The following is a 25,534-nucleotide window of genomic DNA, read 5'->3' on the forward strand; positions in this document are numbered from 1 at the left end:
TGGGGAATGTGAAAATATTTTTCCGCCAAGTATTATACTATCAGTATGGACAGTCATGGATTTAGTTCTGGGTCTGCTACATTGCCTGAAAAATAAGATACAACTTTGAATATCACAGGAAGCAAATGCAAATTCTCTGCAGATCTGTGTCCTCTTCTGAGAGTGTGCTGGAGGGCCCCACCCACATACTGGACCCAGAATGTTCTGTTGCACTCCTGGACAGATATCTTGTAGGTTCACATTCAAGAGACCAAACAAGAGGCTAGAATGCTAAGATTTATTTGCAGTTGCTGAATTCTTCCTGAATTCTGGGCTGCCCATGAAATCTGGATTCAGGGCTTAAGGACTATGGGAGCAGAGTGGAGGTATCAAGCAGTGAAGGTAAGCCATTGAGATCATTTGGTGAACCTGCTGAGCATCTGAGTTGATTCCAAGCTGCATCTCAGTTTTCTTCGGCCATAGTAGCTGCCTCTACATCTGTGCCAGAAAGTAGGCAAGTGGTCCAAGAGGGCAACCAGGGCTTAGCCCTACCAAGAGAAATGCCCAGCATTTATTTAAGTTAAGAAGGCTCCGTGGAGGCAACGGCCGGGGGCGGACGCATTGGAGAGTGGCTGCGCTGTGTCGTGGAGAGTCCTCTTTGCGTAACATCTCCGGACGGTAACGTAGCGGCGCGCTGAGGCGCGGTTACTTTGGCGTTCACACTATTAGGTCCTTCTGTCCCAGTTTTCCCTTCCTCCTGCTCGTTTCCACCATCTTCCCCTGGTCTTTCTACCGCCTTTGTTCTCCCGCCTTGCTTGTCCCCCTCCTTGCCTCCTGTCCTAGCGCATTGCTCTGTTCCTGCACAGTTCCGCTCTCCTTTCCCGCCAGCCGCGGGCTTCCCCCCTCCCTCCACAGGGTGTCCACACCGAACCCCCCGCCCTTCTGGGATACAAGCAGCGGCGGGGTGCTCGGGAAAGCTGGGGGGGGTTTAACCGCTTGATCAACGGTAGCGCACGCCTGCCGCCCAATCTGGGGGGATTAGCGGAGAAGCACTAGAAGACGGTTTGAGGCAGGCTATAGCTCACGACGGAAAGGCGCTGGGGCACAGCTTTCTTATGTCAAACTGATCAGGGCCGGGATACTTGAAGCTGCGGGTTGCTCTTCTGGCTACAGCTTTGAAACAGCTTCTTACCCGGCAGCTGGCAGTGTAAGGAGGAGCCGCGTCTGGCTGTTGCCGCGGTTACAGGGTCACGTGGCGCCACCATTTTAGTTAGACCGCGTGGTCTAACTCATCAATATTTGAATGATACCCAGCTCTACCGCTCTTTCAAATCAGAACCAGTGAAGGTGATGAAGGTCCTGTGTGGAGGCGGTTGGAGGATGGATGGCAGCTAACAGATTGAGGTTGAATCCTGACAAGACAGAAGTACTGTTTTGGGGGGACAGGAGGCAGGCAAGTGTGGAGGATTCATTGGTCCTGATTGGAGTAACTGTGCCCCTGAAGGACCAGGTGCGCAGCCTGGAAGTCATTTTGGACTCACAGCTGCCCATGGAGGCGAAGGTCAATTCTGTGTCCAGGGAAGCTGTTTATCAGCTCCATCTGGTATGCCGGCTGAAACCCTACCTGCCTACGGACTGTCTTGCCAGAGAGATGCATGCTCTAGTTATCACTCGCTTGGACTACTGCAATGCGCTCTATGTGGGGCTACCTTTGAAGGTGACCTGGAAACTACAACTAATGCGGCAGCTAGACTAGTGACTGGGAGTGGCCCATGAGACCACATAACACTTGTCTTGAAAGACCTACATTGGCTCCCAGTACGTTTCTGAGCAGAATTCAAAGAGTTGCTGCTGACATTTAAAGCCCTAAACAGCCTTGGTCCAGTATACCTGGAGCGTCTCCACCCCCATTGTTCTACTCGGACACTGAAGTCCAGCACTGAGGGCCTTCTGGCAGCTCCCTCACTGTGAGAAACCAAGTTACAGGGAACCAGGCAGAGGGCCTTCTAGGTAGTGGCAACCACCCTGTGGAACGCCTGCCCACCAGATGTCAAAGAAAAAAACAACTACCAGACTCTTAGAAGACATCTGAAGGCAGCCCTGTTTAGGGAAGCTTTTAATGTTTAATAGACTACTGTATTTTAATATTTTGTTGGAAGCCTCCCAGAGTGGCTGGGGAAACCCAGCAAGATGGGCGGGGTATAGATAATAAATTATTATTATTATTATTATTATTATTATTATTATTATTATTATTATTATTTGGTCATTCTTAAGCCATGACTTGCATTGGGCAGCGAGACACGCAACCAAACATACAGTGGAAAAATTAACTTTGTACTAAGCAGCCAAGCAGACAAAGTGCTACCTCCCTGAAGATCATCCCTGGTTTGTTTCCCTTTTTTATTCAACAAAATTTATATACCTCTTGATTGTAGTAAAACCTCTAAGGGGTCTCTCTCTCTCTCTCTCTCTCTCTCTCTCTCTCTCTCTCTTTAGAAATTAAAACAAATAATGTTTTATTCCTTGCATTACACTTGTGTTATACGCGATTATAGCAAAGAGTGCCAAGGCCGAAAAGAAATGAAAACATCAGAGTTATTAATAGCCTTTTCCATGATTCTGGTAATCAATCAATACTTGGATCATCGGTTACCCCACACAAATTAAAACAAAGAATGTTTCATTATTTGCAGTTATATTAAGGATAGTTTCCTATGTAGGATTGTACAGTAAGGAGTGTGTAGATTGCTTGATGTCATACAGATTCTGTTAAGCTCCTCTTTCCACCACTATTGTAATGTGTAGGTTCATGTTATGTGGTTATGGCTATGCATGTTCTTTCCCTGAAATGGGCTCCAATTCCACCCCTTCCAGAGCCTTTTGGGATGGGTGGCAGAGTGGAGCTGTGCATGAAATGAAGAACTCCTGCCCCCCCCCACAAATAAACCCTGGGACTGAACCGAATCCATAAGCATCAAGGTCCTCAGATATGTGGGTGGGTGGGGTCCAAAGGAACTGATTTTTAGATCAATCTGGGATTCTGCATTCTGGGTTGAGGTGCCAAGGAGGAAGATCCGCAATGAGGACTACTCTGTTGCACTGGCTCCTTGTCTTATGTGGCTTCACTGAACGATGACACGTTTTCCTTAATGCCTGTCTGAAGCAGCAGACCCTATTTGTAGAAAGAAGAGAGGTTAAGGCCTCACTGCTGCAGAAGTGGCTTTCTACCCTCCCTACATTGATTTGCTTATCAGTAACTTTCCTCCCCTGAACATCTTTTCGATTTGCTTCAGGAAGGTCAGTGTAGTAGATGGGGAGGGGGGGACTGCTCATTGTTTTCCTTGGGCTGTATCCAATGCTATGAGCAGGAATGGGCTAATGTCTCAGGATGAATGAGGCACAGTGCCCCATAACCTCAATCAACCTTCACCTCACCTGCCAGCTTCTTAATTACAACAGACCCAAGGGGTGGCACTGCCAGTCAGCTCCCTTCCTCTCATTTTTTGCCCTTGCACAACTCATCTCTGCAGAGGAAGGGTTCTGCCTTTAATTGGCTCTGAAACTACTTACCCATGGCCATGGGTCCAACAAATGAAATAGGCTCCCCCACCCCCAACCCTTAATCATATGCTGTTCAAATGATCATGAAATCATAGAACTGTACAGTTGGGACACAATGGGTCACCGAGTCTAAACTCCCACAATGCAGGCATTAGCAGGTCACTTGGAGATCTCTTTTCTCCTAACAAGCAATGAATAAATTTATTTAAACTATCACCATCATGTGTGCTTTTCTCACAGGGTGACCCATAGTGCCGTACATTAAAAGCAATCTGGAAGGTCCAATGTAAACTAAAAATACAGCTTCTGAGATCCTTCCCCACTGAAACAGGTCACAATGCCACCCTTAAGAAGCCAAATGTTTCTGCCTGGCACCAAAAAACAGGTAAAGATTATGCCAGACATGCCTCCTTCGGGAGAGCATTCCACACGGGGGTGGGGGAGAGTCACTCTTGAAAAAGCTCAAAGAAGAGATCTCAGAATTTATTGAAGAAGCCAAACTGATCTTCACCAGGACTACGGAATATTTATTGGGAGTTCCAAAAAAGAATACACAGGGGTTCAACATGTGGAGCCATATGTGACTCCTGCTATTCCTACTTAGAGCATGTCCGTTGGGTTGTTTCCAATGATAGTCAAAACCACAGCTAACCCTGTGCAGGTGCAGCCTTAGAGCATTGAGCATGCTCAGAAGAGCTGCCTGGCCAGTCAGGAAGTAAACCCGTTTAACCCAAATAGTTTGGCTGGATTGTGGCCATTTGCACGGATAAAATAAAAATAAGATCACACACAAACAAACAGATACACAGCATTTAGTGTTAATCCTAGTAATTTCTCCAATACGGTTGTCTACGTCCTCACCGGAATCGGGCACATCAGCACCCATGCTGCCTGCACTGTTGGCTCTAGAGCTTCCCGATGCGCCCCTGTGGCTGCTGCCCTTGGCGTTACCGGAGGACGTACGGCGCTTCAAGATGTGCTGGACATTGGCCTGGTAAAATTTAAAAATAGTTTACTTGTTTTCCCGTCTAGAGATTCTTCATCCCTTCCTCCATGTCCTTTGTTTTCTGCCCCTCGAATACCTTTTGAGGGGGGGGTCGGAGTTAAAAATAAAGAAATGCTGGGCATTTCTCTTGGTAGGGCTAAGCCCTGGTTGCCCTCTTGGACCAGCCTCCACAGAAAGCACCAGTACTCAAGACATGGTGGTAGCTTCCAAGTGTCAAGACCTTCTCCCACCCACTGCTTTCAGTGTTAATTCTACTCACATCATCTAGGACGCCAGCCTGGTCCTCAATGTGGCTCTCCTCGTTAGCCAAAATTCTTGTAGCACAAACCAGGATCATTACAGCTAGCAGGATAGACCATTTCATGATGGCTCAGAATCAGGGTGTCTCCCTTTGGTCAGCAGAGAGGAATAGAAGTGAGGAAGTGTTGCCTCTTGTTTTGGCTCTGCCCGAGATGGTGCTCTCTGCTTTCTTTATATAACCCTTTTTAGGCTCTGTTGGGTGATAAGATCTATCTCTGGACAAAAACAAAGTGAAGTTTGGAAGAGCAGCTAGCTTTTCATGATGGCATGGAGAACACTAAGCTCCTTGCCAGGGTTGAGTGGACTTCCTTCATTCTCCTTGCTTGACTGTTCTGCTGGTTCATTCCGCTCTGGTCTCACCCTTCCTGAATTTGACCTTTCCTGATCCCACTGCTGAAATGGAATCATGCACCATTCAGAACATAAGAAGAACTCTGCAGCATCAGGCCAGAATCCCACCTAGTCCAACATCCTGTTCTAAAACCAAAGAGCAGGATTTGAGCACAAGAGCCCCCTCTCCTCCTGTGCTTTCCAGTAACCACTATTGCTGCCTCCAACTGTGGTGGCAGAGCAAAGCCACTTTTTCTAGTAGCCATCAATAGCCCTCTCTTCCTCCATGAATTTGTCTAAACCTCTTTTATATCAATCTACGTTGGTGGCCGTCATTGTCTCTTACTGGAGCAAGTCCCATAGATTCACTATGTGCTGCGTGGTGAAATACTTTCTTTTATTGGTCCCAAATCTTTCAACTTGCCCGAGTTTGTGTTCCTTACTGCTCTCTACCTTTGGACCCTGGTTTGCTGTATAAACACAAGTTGAGAATCTAATATTGTATAATTAAACAACTCCCAAGCATTTTGGAGTTATTTGACCCTCTTGAATCTGCCTTTCTGCCCTTTTCCCCAACCTCCTCATTTTAAGGAACTTTCCCCTTTTAAAATCAGATGAAATCTGGTGATGGTTGTGGTGACCTGGCGTGCCAGTACAACATGTGAAAAGGATCTAGGGGTCTTGGTAGACAACAAGCGAAACATGAGCCAAGAGTGTGACGAAACAGCAAAAAAGAAGCTAATGCTATCACACAACATTTAGTGTTACACCTACTAATTTCTACAAGAGGGCTGTCTACATCCTCATCCATGTTGGGCTCATCTGCTCCCATGCTGCCTGCACTGTTGGCTCCAGAGCCTCCCGGTGCGTCCCTGTTGCTGCTGCCCTTGGCGTTACCGTTACTTTGCAATGAGTATTCTTGCTGCAGTTGTTGCATACATAAAAAGTGTTTTATCTTTCTTTGACACCAATTGGCCCACAATGCCCAAAAGGAAGGCCTCCGGTTTCTTAGGAAAGGTATGCTTAAATACCTTTTTTAGTTCATTATATATCATTTCCCAGAAGGCCTTAACCTTTGGGCATGTCCACCAGAGGTGAAAGAATGTTCCCTCAGTTTCTTTACATTTCCAGCATTTGTTATCAGGCAAGTGATAAATTTTTGCAAGCTTGACTGGGGTCATGTACCACCTATAGATCATTTTCATAATATTCTCTCTTAAGGCATCACATGCCGTAAACTTCATATCAGTGGTCCACAACTTTTCCCAGTCAGCAAACATAATGTTATGACCAATGTCCTGTGCCCATTTAATCATAGCTGATTTAACTGTTTCATCCTGAGTATTCCATTTTAACAGCAAGTTGTACATTCTCAAAAGTATCTTAGTTTTAGGTTCTAACAATTCTGTTTCTAATTTCGATTTTTCCACCTGGAAGCCAATTTTTTTATCCAAGTTAAAGGCCTCTCTAATTTGATGATAATGTAACCAATCTCGCACTTTATCTTTTAATTTCTCAAAACTCTGTTACAGCAGCAAGGGTACTTATAGCAAAGTGTTGGAAGACACAAGAACTACCCACTCTGGAAGAATGGCAGACGAAGGTGATGGACTACATGGGACTGGCCGAGATGACTGGCAGAATCCGTGAGCAAGGAAAAGAGACAGTGGAGGAAGATTGGAAGAAATTTAAAGTGTATCTTAAGAATGATTATAAAATTAATGAGTGATAAAATGTTGAGGTTAGAGAAAAAAGAGGATTACAGCTGTAAATGATTAGGTAAGAGAGAAGGGGGGGAAAAGAGTAATTAGTTAAATTAAGTGAGGATTTGCTGAAAGAAATTTGGAAATGGGGATGCAGAAAGGAGAGGTATGGGGAAGTCGGAGAAGTAATGTTTATGAAAAGAAGGTTTTGAAACTATATATGTGTGTGTTTATGTGCTTGTTTGTCTTTGTATAATGTATTGTATTGTGTTTAATATGTGTTGGAAAATCAATAAAAATATTATTAAAAAAAAAAATTCTCAAAACTCTGCAATCTCAATGTGTCTCGATCTTGTTCTAGTATCTCCCAATATTTCGGCCACTTAGATAGATAGATAGATAGATTCTTTATTGTCATTACACAAGTGCAACATTGCACAAGTGCAACGAAATTGGATGCCATCCCTTAAAAACAACAAAAGCAAAACAACAACAACAACCAAACAAACCACATTCCAGCCACACCCACACCCACACCCATCAAACTCCCAGGTCACACTATCGAGTTACAGCATTTAAAAAGGCCACAGCTCTTGGATAGAAACTATTTTTCAGTCTATTTGTCCTTGACTTGATGTTTCTATATCTCCTGCCAGAAGGCAGTAGTGCAAACAGACTGTATCCCGGGTGAGATGCATCCTGCAGGATGTTGTTTGCTTTCCTAAGACAACGGGAACCGTACAGTTCTTCCAAAGATGGGAGAGGATGACCAATAATCCTTTGGGCTGTGGTTATGACCTTCTGGAGCACCTTCCTCTTCCTAGCTGTACAACTGGAGAACCAGGCACAAATACAGTATGTGAGAATGCTCTCTATGGAGCCTCGGTAGAAGGACACCAGCAGTCTCTCACTCAGATTGTTCTTCTTTAAAAGTCTGAGGAAATAAATTCTCTGCTGGGCCTTCTTCACCAGAGCAGTGGTATTTGCGCTCCAAGTCATGCCCTGATCGATAGTCACTCCCAAAAACCTGAATTCCGCCACCCTCTCCACCCGTTCCCCTTTGATATACAAGGGCTGAATGTCCGCCTTTTTTTTCCTGTAATCCACCACCAATTCCTTGGTCTTAGCCGTATTAAGAGCCAGATTGTTCTCTCCACACCAAACACAAAGCCGCTCCACCTCGTCCCGATAGGCGGACTCATCCCCTCCTGAAATGAGCCCCACCACCGTAGTGTCATCAGCAAACTTGATGATTTTGTTGCTGGGATAGATGGCTGTACAATCATACGTATAGAGAGTATAGAGCAGGGGACTCAACACACAACCCTGTGGTGAGCCGGTGTTAAGGCTAAGGGCTGTGGACATATGTGACCCCACTCTAACCCTCTGAGAACGTTCTGACAAAAAATCCAAAACCCAGAGACAGGTGGAGTTGGAGAGTCCAATCGCCTCTAGCTTGGACACCAGTCTATGGGGGAGGATAGTGTTAAAAGCAGAGCTAAAATCCACAAACAGCAGCCTCACATAACTCCCCGGCTGCTCCAGATGGGACAGAGCAGCATGGAGAGTGATAGTGATAGCGTCTTCCGTGGATCTATTTGCCCTGTATGCAAACTGGTAGTTGTCAAAACTTGGCCTCCATATTGAGTTTTTTCAGAGCCTTAGCCTCCATAGGTGATAGCCACCTTGGGGTCTTGTTTTCCAATAAGTCTTTATATCTTGTCCAGACATTAAAGTCAGCTTTCCTGACAATATGGTTTTTGAATGCTCTATTAGCTTTTACCTTGTCGTACCACAAATATGCATGCCACCCAAAAGTATTGTTGAACCCTTCCAAGTCCAAAATGTCAGTGTTCTCAAGAAGTAGCCAATCTTTCAACCAGCAGAATGCTGCTGATTCATAATACAACTTCATGTCTGGCAGGGCAAACCCCCCTCTTTCTTTAGCATCAGTCAATATTTTAAATTTTATTCTGGGCTTTTTGCCCTGCCAGACAAATTTAGAAATATCTCTTTGCCAAAAACAGCATTTTTGGCAATACATTCATCTTTATGACTGCAATTCAACCCAACAAGGAAAGCTTCAATTTTAACCAAATTTCTAGATCTTTTTAAACTTCTGACCAGCATTTCTCATAATTATCTTTAAATAAATTCAAATTTTTAGCCCTCATGTTGATCCCTAGGTATTTCACTTTCTTAACCACATTTAAGTCTGTCTCCTTCTGAAACCTTTCTTTTTCCATTGTTGTCAAAAAAATTTCTAAAACCTTAGTTTTTTGCTTGTTCAATTTAAATCCTGCCACATGACCAAATTCTTGAATCAATTCTAATACCCTTTTCGTACTAGATTCTGGCTCCTGTAATGTCAAAACCAAGTCATCTGCAAAAGCCTTAAGTTTATATTGTTTATATTGTGTCTTGTTATGGCTGCCACAGTTTAAGAAGAATATTGATGAGCTGGAATGTGTGCAGAGGAGGGTGACCAAAATAATCAAGGGTCTGGAAACCAGGCCTTATGAGGAACTGTTGAGGGAGTTGGGTATGTTTAGCCTTGATAAGAGAGAGAATGACAGGAGATATGCTAGCCATCTTTAAATATCTAAATGGCTGTCACATTGAGGATGGTGTAAGCTTGTTCTCTCCAGCTCTGGAGGGTAGGTCCAGAACCAATGACTCAACATTAGAAAGTATGTTGTGATGGTAAGAGCTGTTTGACAGTGGAGTAGACTCCTTCAAATGGTGATGAAGCCTCCTTCCTTGGAGGGGCTGGAAAAGCATGCAAAGGCAGGGCTTTGACACTCCAACCATCATGCAGATAACCTCCTGTCATGTTGATTGACAGGTGGCGTGATGAAACGGCCCGTGCTCTGCTTCAAGGAGGACAACTTGCTAGAGGGTCCCAGCAAGATGAACCATAACATAGGTAAAACCAATGGTCAGGGTGAGCGTGGCCAGATGGGGACAATCTGGGGCATTTATTACAAAAGTCGTTGCAGCCTCATTTGGCCTGGAATGGTGCATGTTCCTTGGCATGTGGTGGTAAACGAACTGAACTGGGAAGTGTGTCCACTCTGTAGTAAAGAGAGGACATTCAGCATAGCTGAACACTCTGAGCTCTTTGATACAAAGTGGACACACTTTACAGTTCAGTTCGTTTAAGCACCACATGGCAAGGAACATGCACCATTCTTGGCCTAATGAGGCTGCAACAAACTTCGTACTAAACGCCCCAGATCATCCCCATCTGGCCAGGGTTGCCCTGATCATTAATTTTACCTGTGTTATGGTTCATGTGTTAAATTGCATTGCTGTTTGGAATGGGACCTCCACAGCAGATTCCATGACTCATTTGTAGGTACAGCCAATTCAACTTCATTCCCAAGACTCTTCCGGGCACAGGGGATTACTTCCCCATGGTACCTAATCTTTCTCACCACCTCATTGGTTCTCCAACGACATGAGACGTTGGTCATGCAACTCCATCCTTAAGTGCAGGGTGGGGGTTGTTAATTTATTTCCCCCATGACTTGTTAATTTTCAAATGCAGGAAGAGTCCCCCTGCCCCTGCAATCTGAACTGCCAGATTAGTGAGGATTTGTGGGTACGATTCTCTCCCCCCCCCCCCGCATAATTTTTTACCACTTCTTGTATCAGGCAGGATTCTGATGCGGTTTACCAAGCCTGACAAATAAATAAATCAAATACTACAGTATATAGAAGAAAGGAAACATCAACAACCAAAGAACAAGATTCTTCTCACTCAGCATGGTGTAATGGTTAAGAGCGGTAGTCTCGTAATCTGGTGAACCGGGTTCGCGTCTCCGTTCCTCCACCTGCAGCAGCTGGGTGACCTTGGGCTAGTCACACTTCTCTGAAGTCTGTCAGCCCCACTCACCTCACAGAGTGTTTGTTGTGGGGGAGGAAGGGAAAGGAGAATGTTAGCTGCTTTGAAACTCCTTCAGGTAGTGATAAAGTGGGATATCAAATCCAAACTCTTCATCTTCTTCTTCAATAATCACTGAAATGCCTCATCCACTAAAAACACCCCTATACCCCCTTCAACCTGCTCTCCCACACTTGCAAACATGGGCAGGGACAGAGTCTCCCACATCCCCATCCAATTCCATCCCTCCATTCAGAGGCAGGACTTCTTCAGACTGAGTGGAAGAGTGTTTTATGGGATGGATTCCAGCACATCCCAGGAAATTTAGGTTTTCTGCAATCAATGTGGATTACAGGGGTCTGTTTCCCTCATGAAATGGGTGGGGAAAGAAGGTCAGATATTTTTCTCCACATTCCTCAGTGGGCCAAATGTAATAAGTGGTGTGTCTGCCCACCTGTCAATCACCAAATATCAGAAGGTCATCAACTGATGGTTGGAGTGTCAAAGCCCTGCATTGGGGTTCTTTTCCAGCACCTTTCCAAGATCCCTTCATTGCACGTGGAAGCTCAGCACTACGTGCAACACCTTGTACAGGTGACTCATGTGTCCTTGTCTGTACTGGACACTCCTCCCACTCACCTCCATGTTCATCTCTCCCTGATCACTCTGGGGGGGGGGACACAATCCCCCCAGCTGCTGCTGGGACCCTCTACCGAGTCATCCTCCTTGAAGCAGACATGAAGCACGGGGCGTTTCATGATGCCACTTGTCAATCAACTGATAGGAGGTTATCAGCATGATGGTTGGAGTGTCAAAGCCCTGCATTTGCATGCTTTTCCAGCCCCTTCAAGGAAGGAGGCTTCATCACCATTTAAAGGAGTCCATTCCACTGTCAAACAGCTCTTACCATCACAACATACTTCCTAATGTTGAGTCATTGGTTCTGGACCTACCCTCCAGAGCTGGAGAGAACAAGCTTACACCATCCTCAATGTGACAGCCATTTAGATATTTAAAGATGGGTAGCATATCTCCTGTCATTCTCTCTCTTATCAAGGCTAAACATACCCAACTCCCTCAACAGTTCCTCATAAGGCCTGGTTTCCAGACCCTTGATTATTTTGGTCACCCTCCTCTGCACACATTCCAGCTCATCAATATTCTTCTTAAACTGTGGCAGCCATAACAAGACACAATATAAACAATATAAACTTAAGGCTTTTGCAGATGACTTGGTTTTGACATTACAGGAGCCAGAATCTAGTACGAAAAGGGTATTAGAATTGATTCAAGAATTTGGTCATGTGGCAGGATTTAAATTGAACAAGCAAAAAAGGAATCTGCTTCTGTGTAAAAGGAATCTGCCTCATAAGGAATCTGCTTCTGTGTAATGTGAAGCCATTGGTTCTGGATCTACCCTCCAGAGCCTAAGTGAAGAAGCTCACACCATCCTCCATGTGACAGCTGTTTAGATATTTGAAGATGACTAGCATATCTCGTAAGGAACATGGTTAGCGCTGTGGTCTAAACCACTGAGCCTAGGCCTTGCTGATCGGAAGGTCGTGGTTCAAATCCCCGCGATGGGGTGAGCTCCTGTTGCTTGGGCCCAGCTCCTGCCAACCTAGTAGTTCAAAAGCACATCAAAGTGCAAGTAGATAAATAGGTACCTCTCCAGCGGGAAGGTAAACGGTGTTTCTGAGCACTGCTCTGGTTTTGTTGATGCAGCCTAGGATAGGATTAGCTTCTTTTTGCTGTTGCATCACACTCTTGGCTCATGGTTAGCTTTATTGTCTACCAAGACCCCTAGATCCTTTTCACATGTTGTACTGGCAAGCCAGATTGCCCCCCCCCCCCAGATTTCATCTGATATCAAAAGAGGAAACTTCCCCAAAATGAGTAGGTTGGGGGAAAGGAGACAGAAAGCCAAAGTCAAGAGGCTCAAATAACTCCAAAATGCTTGGGAGTTGTTTAAAGATACAATATTAGATGCTCAACTTTTGTTTATACAGCAAACCAGGGTAGGTACAATGAAGGCCAAGAGCACACAGGCATAAGCCGAAAGTGGAAGAAGCTATCTCAGGCAGAACCAAGACAAGGGGCAACTCTTTCTCACCTCTATTCCTTTCTCCTGACCAAAGGGAGACACCCTGATTCTGAGCCATCATGAAATGGTCTATCCTGCTAGCTGTAATGATCCTGGTTTGTGCTACAAGAATTTTGGCTAACGAGGAGAGCCACATTGAGGACCAGGCTGGCGTCCTAGATGATGTGAGTAGAATTACCACTGAAAGCAGTGGGTGGGAGAAGGTCTTGACACTTGGAAGCTACCACCATGTCTTGAGTAATGGTGCTTTCTGTGGAGGCTGGTCCAAGAGGGCAACCAGGGCTTAGCCCTACCAAGAGAAATGCCCAGCATTTATTTATTTTTAACTGCATTCAGACTCTGACCCCCCTCAAAAGGTATTCGAGGGGCAGAAAACAAAGGACATGGAGGAAGGGATGAAGAATCTCTAGACGGGAAAACAAGTAAACTATTTTTAAATTTTACCAGGCCAATGTCCAGCACATCTTGAAGCGCCATACGTCCTCCGGTAATGCCAAGGGCAGCAGCAACAGGGGCGCACCGATCAGCAAGGCCAACAGTGCAGGCAGCATGGGTGCAGATGAGCCCAACATGGATGAGGATGTAGACAGCCCTCTTGTAGAAATTAGTAGGTGTAACACTAAATGTTGTGTGATAGCATTAGCTTCTTTTTTGCTGTTTCGTCACACTCTTGGCTCATGTTTCGCTTGTTGTCTACCAAGACCCCTAGATCCTTTTCACATGTTGTACTGGCACGCCAGGTCACCACCACCATCACCAGATTTCATCTGATTTAAAAAGGGGAAAGTTCCTTAAAATGAGGAGGTTGGGGAAAAGGGCAGAAAGGCAAATTCAAGAGGGTCAAATAACTCCAAAATGCTTGGGAGTTGTTTAAAGATACAATATTAGATGCTCAACTTGTGTTTATACAGCAAACCAGGGTCCAAAGGTAGAGAGCAGTAAGGAACACAAACTCGGGCAAGTTGAAAGATTTGGGACCAATAAAAGAAAGTATTTCACCACGCAGCACATAGTGAATCTATGGGACTTGCTCCAGTAAGAGACAATGACGGCCACCAACGTAGATTGATATAAAAGAGGTTTAGACAAATTCATGGAGGAAGAGAGGGCTATTGATGGCTACTAGAAAAAGTGGCTTTGCTCTGCCACCACAGTTGGAGGCAGCAATACTGGTTACTGGAAAGCACAGGAGGAGAGGGGGCTTTTGTGCTCAAATCCTGCTCTTTGGTTTTAGAACAGGATGTTGGACTAGGTGGGATTCTGGCCTGATGCTGCAGAGTTCTTCTTATGTTCTTAATGGTGCATGATTCCATTTCAGCAGTGGGATCAGGAAAGGTCAAATTCGGGAAGGGTGAGACCAGAGCGGAATGAACCAGCAGAACAGTCAAGCAAGGAGAATGAAAGAAGTCCACTCAACCCTGGCAAGGAGCTTAATGTTCTCCATGCCATCATGAAAAGCTAGCTGCTCTTCCAAACTTCACTTTGTTTTTGTCCAGAGATAGATCTTATCACCCAACAGAGCCTAAAAAGGGTTATATAAAGAAAGCAGAGAGCACCATCTCGGGCAGAGCCAAGACAAGAGGCAACACTTCCTCACTTCTATTCCTCTCTGCTGACCAAAGGGAGACACCCTGATTCTGAGCCATCATGAAATGGTCTATCCTGCTAGCTGTAATGATCCTGGTTTGTGCTACAAGAATTTTGGCTAACGAGGAGAGCCACATTGAGGACCAGGCTGGCGTCCTAGATGATGTGAGTAGAATTAACACTGAAAGCAGTGGGTGGGAGAAGGTCTGGACACTTGGAAGCTACCACCATGTCTTGAGTACTAGTGCTTTCTGTGGAGGCTGGTCCAAGAGGGCAACCAGGGCTTAGCCCTACCAAGAGAAATGCATTCAGACTCTGACCCCCCTCAAAAGGTATTCGAGGGGCAGAAAACAAAGGACATGGAGGAAGGGATGAAGAATCTCTAGACGGGAAAACAAGTAAACTATTTTTAAATTTTACCAGGCCAATGTCCAGCACATCTTGAAGCGCCGTACGTCCTCCGGTAACGCCAAGGGCAGCAGCCACAGGGGCGCATCGGGAAGCTCTGGAGCCAACCGTGCAGGCAGCATGCGTGCTGATGTGCCCGATTTCGGTGAGGACGTAGACAACCGTATTGGAGAAATTACTAGAATTAACACTAAATGCTGTGTATCTGTTTGTTTGTGTGTGATCTTATTTTTATTTTATCAGTGCAAATGGCCACAATCCAGCCAAACTATTTGGGTTAAACGGGTTTACTTCCTGACTGGCCAGGCAGCTCTTCTGAGCATGCTCAATGCTCTAAGGCTGCACCTGCACAGGGTTAGCTGTGGTTTTGACTATCATTGGAAACAACCCAACGGACATGCTCTAAGTAGGAATAGCAGGAGTCACATATGGCTCCACATGTTGAACCCCTGTGTATTATTTTTTGGAACTCCCAATAAATATTCCGTAGTCCTGGTGAAGATCAGTTTGGCTTCTTCAATAAATTCTGAGATCTCTTCTTTGAGCTTTTTCAAGAGTGACTCTCCCCCACCCCTGTGTGGAATGCTCTCCCGAAGGAGGCATGTCTGGCATAATCTTTACCTGTTTTTTGGTGCCAGGCGGAAACATTTGGCTTCTTAAGGGTGGCATTGTGACCTGTTTCAGTGGGGAAGGATCTCAGAACCTGTTTTTTTAGTTTACATTGGATCTTCCAGATTGCTTTTAATGTACGGCACTATGGGTCACCCTGTGAGAAAGGCACACATGATGGTGATAGTTTAATTAAATTTATTCATTGCTTGTTAGGAGAAAAGAGATCTCCAAGTGACCTGCTAATGCCTGCATTGTGGGAATTTAGACTAGGTGACCCATTGTGTCCCAACTGTACGGTTCTATGATTTCATGATCATTTGAACAGCATATGATTAAGGGGTGGGGGTGGGGGAGCCTATTTCATTTGTTGGACCCATGGCCATGGGTAAGTAGTTTCAGAGCCAATTAAAGGCAGAACCCTTCCTCTGCAGAGATGAGTTGTGCAAGGGCAAAAAATGAGAGGAAGGGAGCTGACTGGCAGTGCCACCCCTTGGGTCTGTTGTAATTAAGAAGCTGGCAGGTGAGGTGAAGGTTGATTGAGGTTATGGGGCACTGTGCCTCATTCATCCTGAGACATTAGCCCATTCCTGCCCATAGCACTGGATACAGCCCAAGGAAAACAATGAGCAGTCCCCCCCCCATCTACTACACTGACCTTCCTGATGCAAATCGAAAAGATGTTCAGGGGAGGAAAGTTACTGATAAGCAAATCAATGTAGGGAGGGTAGAAAGCCACTTCTGCAGCAGTGAGGCCTTAACCTCTCTTCTTTCTACAAATAGGGTCTGCTGCTTTAGACAGGCATTAAGGAAAACGTGTCATCGTTCAGTGAAGCCACATAAGATAAGGAGCCAGTGCAACAGAGTAGTCCTCATTGCGGATCTTCCTCCTTGGCACCTCAACCCAGAATGCAGAATCCCAGATTGATCTAAAAATCAGTTCCTTTGGACCCCACCCACCCACATATCTGATTGATTACCAGAATCATGGAAAAGGCTATTAATAACTCTGATGTTTTCATTTCTTTTCGGCTTTGGCACTCTTTGCTATAATCGCGTATAACACAAGTGTAATGCAAGGAATAAAACATTATTTGTTTTAATTTCTAAAGTATAAGCAATCAATTGTGGCAAGAGGAGAAAAGCTATAAAAAACTTCGATTGATGTTTTGTTTTCACATAATTAATAAAGAGGGCATTGCACGGCACATTGCTCCCTTGTGTATTTTTTCTTAAATGTGTCATATCTGTCCTTGAATTGTGAACATGCCTCCTGCTCACCTGGCAGAGAGATGTGTGATTGCGGAAAATGTCAGAGGTTTGCAGCAGAGTTCATTCAGTGTGTAATTTAAGGGTTAACTCTGTTATGAGTAAAGTCAGCAAACCGAGATGGTGATGCTGGAGGCATTGCATTCCTTAGGCCAGCCTATCCATACATGTAGCTACAGATGTGTTTGAATGCTTGCTGGGTTTCCCCAGCCACTCTTGGAGGCTTCCAACAAAATATTAAAATACAGTAGTCTATTAAACATTAAAAGCTTCCCTAAACAGGGCTGCCTTCAGATGTCTTCTAAGAGTCTGGTAGTTGTTTTTTTCTTTGATATCTGGTGGGCAGGCGTTCCACAGGGTGGTTGCCACTACTTAGAAGGCCCTCTGCCTGGTTCCCTGTAACTTGGTTTCTCACAGTGAAGGAGCTGCCAGAAGGCCCTCGGTGCTGGACTTCAGTGTCCGAGTAGAACAATGGGGGTGGAGATGCTCCAGGTATACTGGACCAAGGCTGTTTAGGGCTTTAAATGTCAGCAGCAACTCTTTGAATTCATCCACATATTGATGAGCACCCACCCCAAACCCCTTGATGATCTCTCCCAGCGGCTGCATGTAGATGCTGAAAAGCATGTGGGAGAGGACAGAACTCTGAGGCACCACACAAGTGAGAGCCCAGGGGTCTGAACACTCATCCCCACCACCACTTTCTGAACACGGCCCAGGAGGAAGGAGTGGAAACACTATATAACAGTGCCCCCAGCTCCCAGCCTCTCTAGACGGTCCAGAAGGATGTTATGGTCGAAGGTGTCAAAAGCCACTGAGAGATCCAGCAGAACTAGGAAACAGCTCTCACCTTTGTCCCAAGCCTGCTGGAGATTATCGACCAGCGCGACCAAGGGAGTTTCAGTCCCATGATGAGGCCTGAATCCAGATTGGAAGGGATCCAAATGGTCCGCTTCTTCCAGGCATGCCTGGAGTTGTTCAGCAACCACTTGCTCAGTCACCTTGCCCAATAATGGAAGATCTGAGACTGGGCTATAGTTGGCCATATTGGCCGCATCTAAAGATGGTTTTTTAAGAAGCGGTTTGATAACTGCCTCTTTCAGCAGGTCTGGGAAGGCTCCCTCACAGAGAGAAGCATTCACCACCCCGTGAAACCCCATCACCCAGCGCAAAACTTCTATGTATCTTTCTCCTCAAATTATACACTGCTTTTGTTCTGTTTGCTCAGTAAATTAGGAAATGCTATTTTCCATTGTCAGAGTTTTAATTAATGGTGTTGTAATGGTTGTGAGGGGTTACCTGTGCGTAAATTGCCTTCAGTTTAGTTAGATTATTTGCTCAAACATGTTTAGGGTTAGAGCTCGCCCTCCGTGACCTGTTAGTCACTTGCAGAATCCATCAGTGGGCGTTTCTTGAATCTCTTCCAGCATAAAAGCTGTTTGACCCCAAGTCTCCTCCTATGTTCCCTGCGCGGAACGCGTCTGCGCAAGTAAGGGGAAGGCAGGGGCGTGCCAGCGCTCTCTCCGCTAGTTTCGCTTGAAGGGTCTTGGAGCCCTGACACCGATTCCTCCATCTCCCTCTCCTCTCTATTGGTGTCACGCTGAAATCCTTCCCCCCCTGCTGGTTCCCTCTCCGGCATCGCTCTGGAGCCCTGCCTCCGTCTCTCGCATAAAAGCTGTTTGACCCCAAGTCTCCTCCTACGTTCCCTGCGCGGAACGCGTCTGCGCAAGTAAGGGGAAGGCAGGGGCGTGCCAGCGCTCTCTCCGCTAGTTTCGCTTGAAGGGTCTTGGAGCCCTGACACCGATTCCTCCATCTCCCTCTCCTCTCTATTGGTGTCACGCTGAAATCCTTCCCCCCTGCTGGTTCCCTCTCCAGCATCGCTCTGGAGCCCTGCCTCCGTCTCTCGCTCTGATGTCAGTTCCCTGACAGGTGTGCCAAAACCCACCATTTGATATCTAGAACCTGTTTTTTGCCCTGAAAAAGAAATCAATTTTCCTGCACATGAGAAATTAATTCATAAAGACTTCATTTTTATGAACAACAGCACACCATGGATGGGAATATGTTCACTTTTGGAGCCACAAGTTGTCTGTGTGATAGGATGAGCTCCCATTGCTCTGTCGCAGCTTCTGCCAACCTACCAGTTTGAAAGCACACCAGAACAAGTAGATAAATAGGTACCACTGCAGTGGGAAGATAAACGGCCTTTCGGTGCGCTCTGGCTTCCATCACAGAGTTCCGTTGCGCTTCTACTATGAAGAAAACTGTGCATACACACATACATGTACATGTACAAATAGTACTGTAGTTGAAACATTGAGAAAATTCACCCCAAAACAAGCCCATTAAGTATGGCATACAAATAATAAAAGTTGTTGTTGTTGTTGTTGCTGTTGTTCATTTTGTTACTTTGGAGCCAGTTTCCCAATACATTAAGGTATTCTTGAATCCTTCTTCTGTTTTCTGCGGCATTGGCTACCCCTCCCAGTTTTATGTCATCTGCAAATTTGATGAGAACCCCCTCAATTCCTTCCTCTAAGCCGCTTATATAGACACTGAACTACAATGGGCCCAGGTGATTTCCCAAAACCCTGTGTTGGTTTCCCCTTTCTTCCATTTTTTATACATCCCCCTCTTAAATCTTAAATCTCAGCTTTCCTGTAACTCCTTATGCAGCCACACCAGTTTGTTGAGATGCCTTCCACTTTCTTTCTTCTGGGAATTGTCTGCATCTGTGCTTTCAATAGTTTACCTTTAAGAAACTACCATCCATCTTGGACCTCTTTGAGTATTTCTGACCATAATATCTCACCCAGTGCAGTGGTGAGGGAAATGTACCCTGTGTGAGCTCAGAAGGGCACTTTTAATGCCTATGTTCCTGCAAAAGACACAGTGCCTCCAAGAGACAGATATGGGCGATACTAATGTCCTGGACCCACAGCCAACAGAGTACCCAGATTTGAGCTTTTATGTTACCGTATTTTTTGCTCTATAAGACTCACTTTTTCCCTCCTAAAAAGTAAGGGGAAATGTGTGTGCGTCTTATGGAGCGAATGCAGGCTGCGCAGCTATCCCAGAAGCCAGAACAGCAAGAGGGATTCAGAATATTTTTTTTTCTTGTTTTCCTCCTCCAAAAACTAGGTGCTTCTTATGGTCTGGTGCATCTTATAGAGCAAAAAATACAGTATTACTTTTAAAAGCCCATCTGTCCTTCCACTGGAAACAAAGTTATGAAGCGAAAACCCCTATCAATTCATAAACCTTTGCTTACACCGCCTCACAGAGTAGCCATTTGAATCACCACTCGTTGGCTTTCTGTTTTTTACCAGCAAAAACTACACATCTTTCCAGGGGTGGGTTTGTCTGCAATCAGGTACTCCCTAGAAGTGATCTTTTCCAATAAGTGTGGGTGGGTGTAAGAGGATCCCTGCGCCCAAATAACAAATGCAAAATGTAATAACTTTGCAATGAGGCTTAGACTGGGCACTCAATGAGAACTCACAGTATAGTTAGAAAGTAGGTCTCTTTGTGGATAATGGGGCTTCCTCCCAGGTCTGGGGATTTAGGATTGCACTGGAACTGGGGAAATAGAGGTTTCTTGTGGCTTTAAGAGTTGTGTGTGTCTGGCAGAAATTCAACAGGTTAGGCTTTTCCTTCTCTGGAAATACAATTCTGGGGGAAAGCTTCACCTGTTCTCAATCTGTCTGCCAAGTATTATACTTTTATTTTATTTTTTATTTATGCATTTTCCAAATTCTATTTACACACCACACATTTTTCATCATACATTATTTCTATGAAAACTTCCCAACCTATCACTCCATGACATTCCAGGTAAAGGTAAAAGGTGAATGAATAGGGAAATACATTATCTTTGGTTATCTTTGATATCTAATCCCATACTATAGCCAGTAAAAAGGCTTCAGGTTTTTTTTTTTGGGGGGGGGGGAATGTGAAAATATTTTTTTGCCAAGTATTATACTATCAGTATGGACAGTCATGGATTTAGTTCTGGGTCTGCTACATCGCCTGAAAAATAAGATACAACTTTGAATATCACAGGAAGCAAATGCAAATTCTCTGCAGATCTGTGTCCTCTTCTGAGAGTGTGTTGGAGGGCCCCACCCACATACTGGACCCAGAATGTTCTGTTGCACTCCTGGACAGATATCTTGTAGGTTCACATTCAAGAGACCAAACAAGAGGCTAGAATGCTAAGATTTATTTGCAGTTGCTGAATTCTTCCTGAATTCTGGGCTGCCCATGAAATCTGGATTCAGGGCTTAAGGACTACAGGAGCAGAGTGGAGGTATCAAGCAGTGAAGGTAAGCCATTGAGATCATTTGGTGAACCTGCTGAGCATCTGATTTGATTCCAACCTGCACCTCAGTTTTCTTCGGCCATAGTAGCTGCCTCTACATCTGTGAGGAGAAAGAAAAGAGCAGAGGATTTATTCCTCTGAGAGGCCAGCTATGATCTTTTTTATGAAGAAGGCAGGAATCACAGAATTTGAGAGCTGAGAGAGACTGGAAGTCATTTAGTTCAGCAACTTGAAACTAAAGTGTCCCCAGCATGTGGCTATCTAAAGGGGCAGACTTTCTCTCACTCCAAAATACCACTCTGTTGGGATTAGGTCCATTCTCCCCCTGTTTTTGCCATCAGGAATTGCATCCCAGTGTTCTATCCAAATCTACCCTAGTGCAACTTAAGCCTCAAGACCCATTCCTCCCCTCCAGGGCAGCAAAGGATGATTCTTTGCCATCTTCCAATTGACAGCCCTCCATGGATGTAAAGAGTGCTCTCCTCTCTCCCTTCAGTCGTCCCTTCTCCAGCCTAAACCAACTCTGTGGTGTATCCAATGTTAGACCTACTTCAAGTCGGCCCATTGAAATTAAAGAACATGCCTAAGTTAGATCCATTAATTCCAATGGCTCAGAGTAGAACTTCCTTGAACATAATCTTTCATTGCTATAACCTTTCCTCCTAGGGCGTGTTTCTGAGGTCTCTGCTCATCCTCATTGCCCTTCTCCAAAACCCTTCTGGGTTCTCTACTGATTGCCTTCTCATCTTCCTAGAACAACATACATGCTCTCTAATATCTGAGCAAAAGACATCTAGCAGGTCATTAACGTCCCATCATGGATACTTCCTTGCTAGGGAAGCTACAGCTGCTCAATTCTTGTCCACTGCACCACAGTTAAAAGAACAGGAGCACTTGGGATGAACAGAAAAGTCCATACCAACCTCTTTTACCCGCGCTGACCGTATCTATGTAGCCAAGTGAGCTCATACAACGACATATTTTTCTGCCCTAGAAGTAAAAAGGGATGTGGTTTAACCTCTTGACAATGTATCTCCAGTACATTTTTAAAAACAATTCAACAGCTATTCCACTCTCTCCACTCCTATTGCCTCTGAATCCTGGGAATGGTTGGCTGAACAGCAGGATACTTACAGCACTCTCAAAACAGGTAGATGGGCCTGTGCATTCCACGCGTTGGGCCCTTGTGCAGCTCATGAGAGCCAGAAGAGACAGCAAGATCAGAAGATGCTTCATGATGGATGGAGCTGGAACTGGTGCTCACTTTGGATAGACAGAAAGGAAAAGGGGGGACCATGATTATATTTTTTCTGACCTTTAGAAAACATGCAATAAACACGGAACAACAGAGGCAATGAGAGCAATATCTACAACAACATTTAGAGTCATATCACAAAAGGTTAATGTCACAGAACATATGAGGAAGTGATTTAGAATAAAACTTAGAGCATATGCCCTAAAAGGCCTCAACCCTATATACCTGAAGGAGCGTCTCCACCCCCATCATTCAGCCCAGACACTGAGGTCCAGCTCCAAGGGCTTTCTGGTGGTTCCCTCACTGCGAGAAGCAAAGTAACAGGGAACCAGGCAGAGGGCCTTCTTGATAGTGGCGCCCGCCCTGTGGAATGCCCTCCCATCAGTTGTCAAGGAAATGAACAACTATCTGACTTTTAGAAGGCATCTGAAAGCAGCCCTGTTTAAGGAAGTTTTTAATGTTTGATGTTTTATCGTGTTTTTAATATTCTGTTAGGAGCCACACAGAGTGGCTGGGGAAATTATCATCATCATCATCATCATCATCATCATCATCATCATCATTATTATTATTCCTTATATATGGGCAGAATTGGCATGTAGTCTGGGCAGGTGAGAAGATTTCAGAAAGAAAGAAACACTTACTTGAGACAGTATTGGGTTGTGGGCATCCTTTAGGCACTGTTGTCAGACATGGTCTGTGGGTGCTGCCGGTGCCCTTTGGCTTGATGGACACATTGGGGTGTAAGTTACCCAATGGGGCCATGGTATGACTCTTTGGTTTTTAGACCAAAGGTCCTTGCAGCAGGAAGGAAGGAATCACAGGAAACCTCACTGCATGCACAATATAACAACAACAACAACAACAACAACAACAACAACAACAACAACATTTTTTATTTATACCCCCCCCCTTCCCCAGCCAAGGCCGGGTTCAGGGCGGCTAATAAGCAATAATAAAAACAAGTTGAATGAATACAACTTAAAAACAAGATTAAAATACAACATTGAAGCATAAAAATGCAGCCTCATCAAAGGAGGAGAAAGGAAAAAAGAAAGAGGGGAAGGGAATCAAACTGACTCCAATCCAAAGGCCAGGTGGAACAACTCTGTCTTACAGGTACTGCAGAAAGAAATCGGATCCTGCAGGGCCCTGGTCTCATGAGACAGAGCGTTTCACCAGGCTGGAGCCAGTGTTGGGAAAGCCCTGGCTCTGGTTCAGGCTAATTTAACTTCCTTAGGGCCTGGGACCTCTAGGGTGTTGATATTTATGGACCTTAAGGTCCTCCGTGGGAGAGGCAGTATGTGCTGTGTGACCCCCATCTATTAATGGACATCTGCCCGGACTTTATTAGATTTGTTTACATTGGTTGAATCTGACTAACTAGTTTGTTTTGCAGGTCCTCAAGTTACGTTTATTACCAATTTATCCACCTGTGGTTGTCTTGACCCCTCTTCCTGGTGTGCTGGCAAGTGTCCTTGATGCTGTCTCTAAGCTGTCCCTCCAAACCCGAATAGGAACATCTCCCCACCTCCCTGAGAAAGAGGGTTCTCTTTGTTCCTGCCTTGTTCTCAGAAACATAGAGTTTCTTCACTGAAAGAATTAAGTGATGAACAGTCCCCAAGTGACTGCCCCCCCCACCTTGCCCTGCTTACAAGGGGAATGTAAGGCAGGAGATTGGAGGAAGTAAAGGAAAACGAAAAGGCTGCAGACTGCAGACCACCACTTTGATTTAGATACCGTTGACTCCAGAAAACACATGGAAGCTGTTAATAATGGACCATCTAAAATCATTCGTTAAAAAGGATCAAGAAAAGCAAACTTTAAAAAGATGCTTGCATATATTTAAATAGAAATATAACATTTAAAGACAATTATATATAAAGTCGCACATTAAAATCCTTTGCAGAATTAAAGTAAGGACACTCACAAACACCCCTTCAGTGCCCTAGAATCCCGGCACCCCACACAGGAGTTTTTGACCAACATTTTCTCTTCCCTTTGATCATTTTTAACTGCAATTTCTTTCCCCAGATATTTCTGGGGAATAGTCAGAACAGCACTGGGTTTGATCTAATTGCTGCAGTCAAGAAGAAAATGATGTTCTTACCAAGCTAGTGGTCTTTGTCTCCAGGGATGAGAAGCCAACCGAAGTTCTGTGCAGAAGAACCCACATTGGGCTGGTTTAAATAGCCAAGTAGTCTGAACTGGGGGAATTTGTGGGTATGATTTGTTGTCTTGTGTTCCTGGACTAAGAACAAGTGTCATTTGGGAGGACAATTAGCCATCTTGTGCTGACATGGAGAACAGTGTGCTCCTTCCCAAGGCAGAGTGGTCTTTCCTCTGTTCTCTACCTTGACTGTTCATCCGGTTCATTCTGTTCTGCGTCATACCCTTCCTGAATTTCACAATTTCTTATATCCATGCCTGAATCGCATAATCCACAACTCCCCCGTCATTTTCTTCTCCCTGCTCCACCTCACAAATACGAGTTTGTGCACTGGAGAAAGACCTCCATAAGAATACATATGTTGGACCCACTGAAGTTACCCACAATTTTTTTAAAAAAGTTTTGGAGCATTATGAGAGTCCAGTCCTGTAGTCACTAACGGAATGATTCCCAAAGTGGACAGTACTGCTCACCGAAGGACAGTGGGAATGTCTAGTGCAGGTTCAGCTACAAAGAAGTGCTGTAGGCACAAAGGCTTTTCATAGAGTGGGGGACACTGGGTATGTCTTTAGGGAATGAAGCCAACAGTGGGTGCCCCCACCCCAAAGTTTGGGAACCTCTGCACTAAGTCATGAGCTGTGTGGCAGCTTTTCAGATCCCAATGAGACCTTTGATGCTTAAAGTAAAGTAAAGTGGCCCCTGACCATTAGGTCCAGTTGTGACCGACTCTGGGGTTGTGGCGCTCATCTCGCTTTATTGGCTGAGGGAGCCGGCGTTTATCCGCAGACAGCTTCCGGGTCATGTGGCCAGCATGCCTAAGCCGCTTCTGGTGAACCAGAGCAGCACATGGAAATGCTGCTTGCCTTCCCACTGGAACAATACCTATTGATCTACTTGCAATTTGTGCTTTTGAACTGCTAGGTTGGCAGGAGCTGGGACCAAACAACAGGAGCTCACCCCATCGCGGGGATTCGAACGGCCGACCTTCTGATCGGCAAGTCCTAGGCTCTGTGGTTTAACCCACAGCGCCACCCGCGTCCCTT

The 25,534-nt window shown here is 45.2% G+C and overlaps 1 long non-coding RNA gene across 2 annotated transcripts; it reads right to left on the bottom strand.

The window, feature by feature from the left end:
• Positions 1 to 263: 263 nt before the first annotated feature.
• LOC307222241 lies at positions 264 to 24,465 on the bottom strand. Of its 2 annotated transcripts, none has more exons than XR_013841667.1 (4): positions 24,432 to 24,465; positions 22,201 to 22,329; positions 21,990 to 22,056; positions 264 to 477 (listed from the first exon to the last, which is right to left on the bottom strand). It is a non-coding gene; the product is annotated as an uncharacterized lncRNA (long non-coding RNA). The 2 variants fall into 2 exon arrangements; XR_013841668.1 differs by lacking the exon at positions 264 to 477 and adding an exon at positions 20,953 to 21,166.
• Positions 24,466 to 25,534: the final 1,069 nt, after the last annotated feature.

Source organism: Podarcis cretensis, assembly GCF_951804945.1.
Source record: "Podarcis cretensis genome assembly, chromosome: 8".
Lineage (NCBI taxonomy): Eukaryota > Metazoa > Chordata > Lepidosauria > Squamata > Lacertidae > Podarcis > Podarcis cretensis.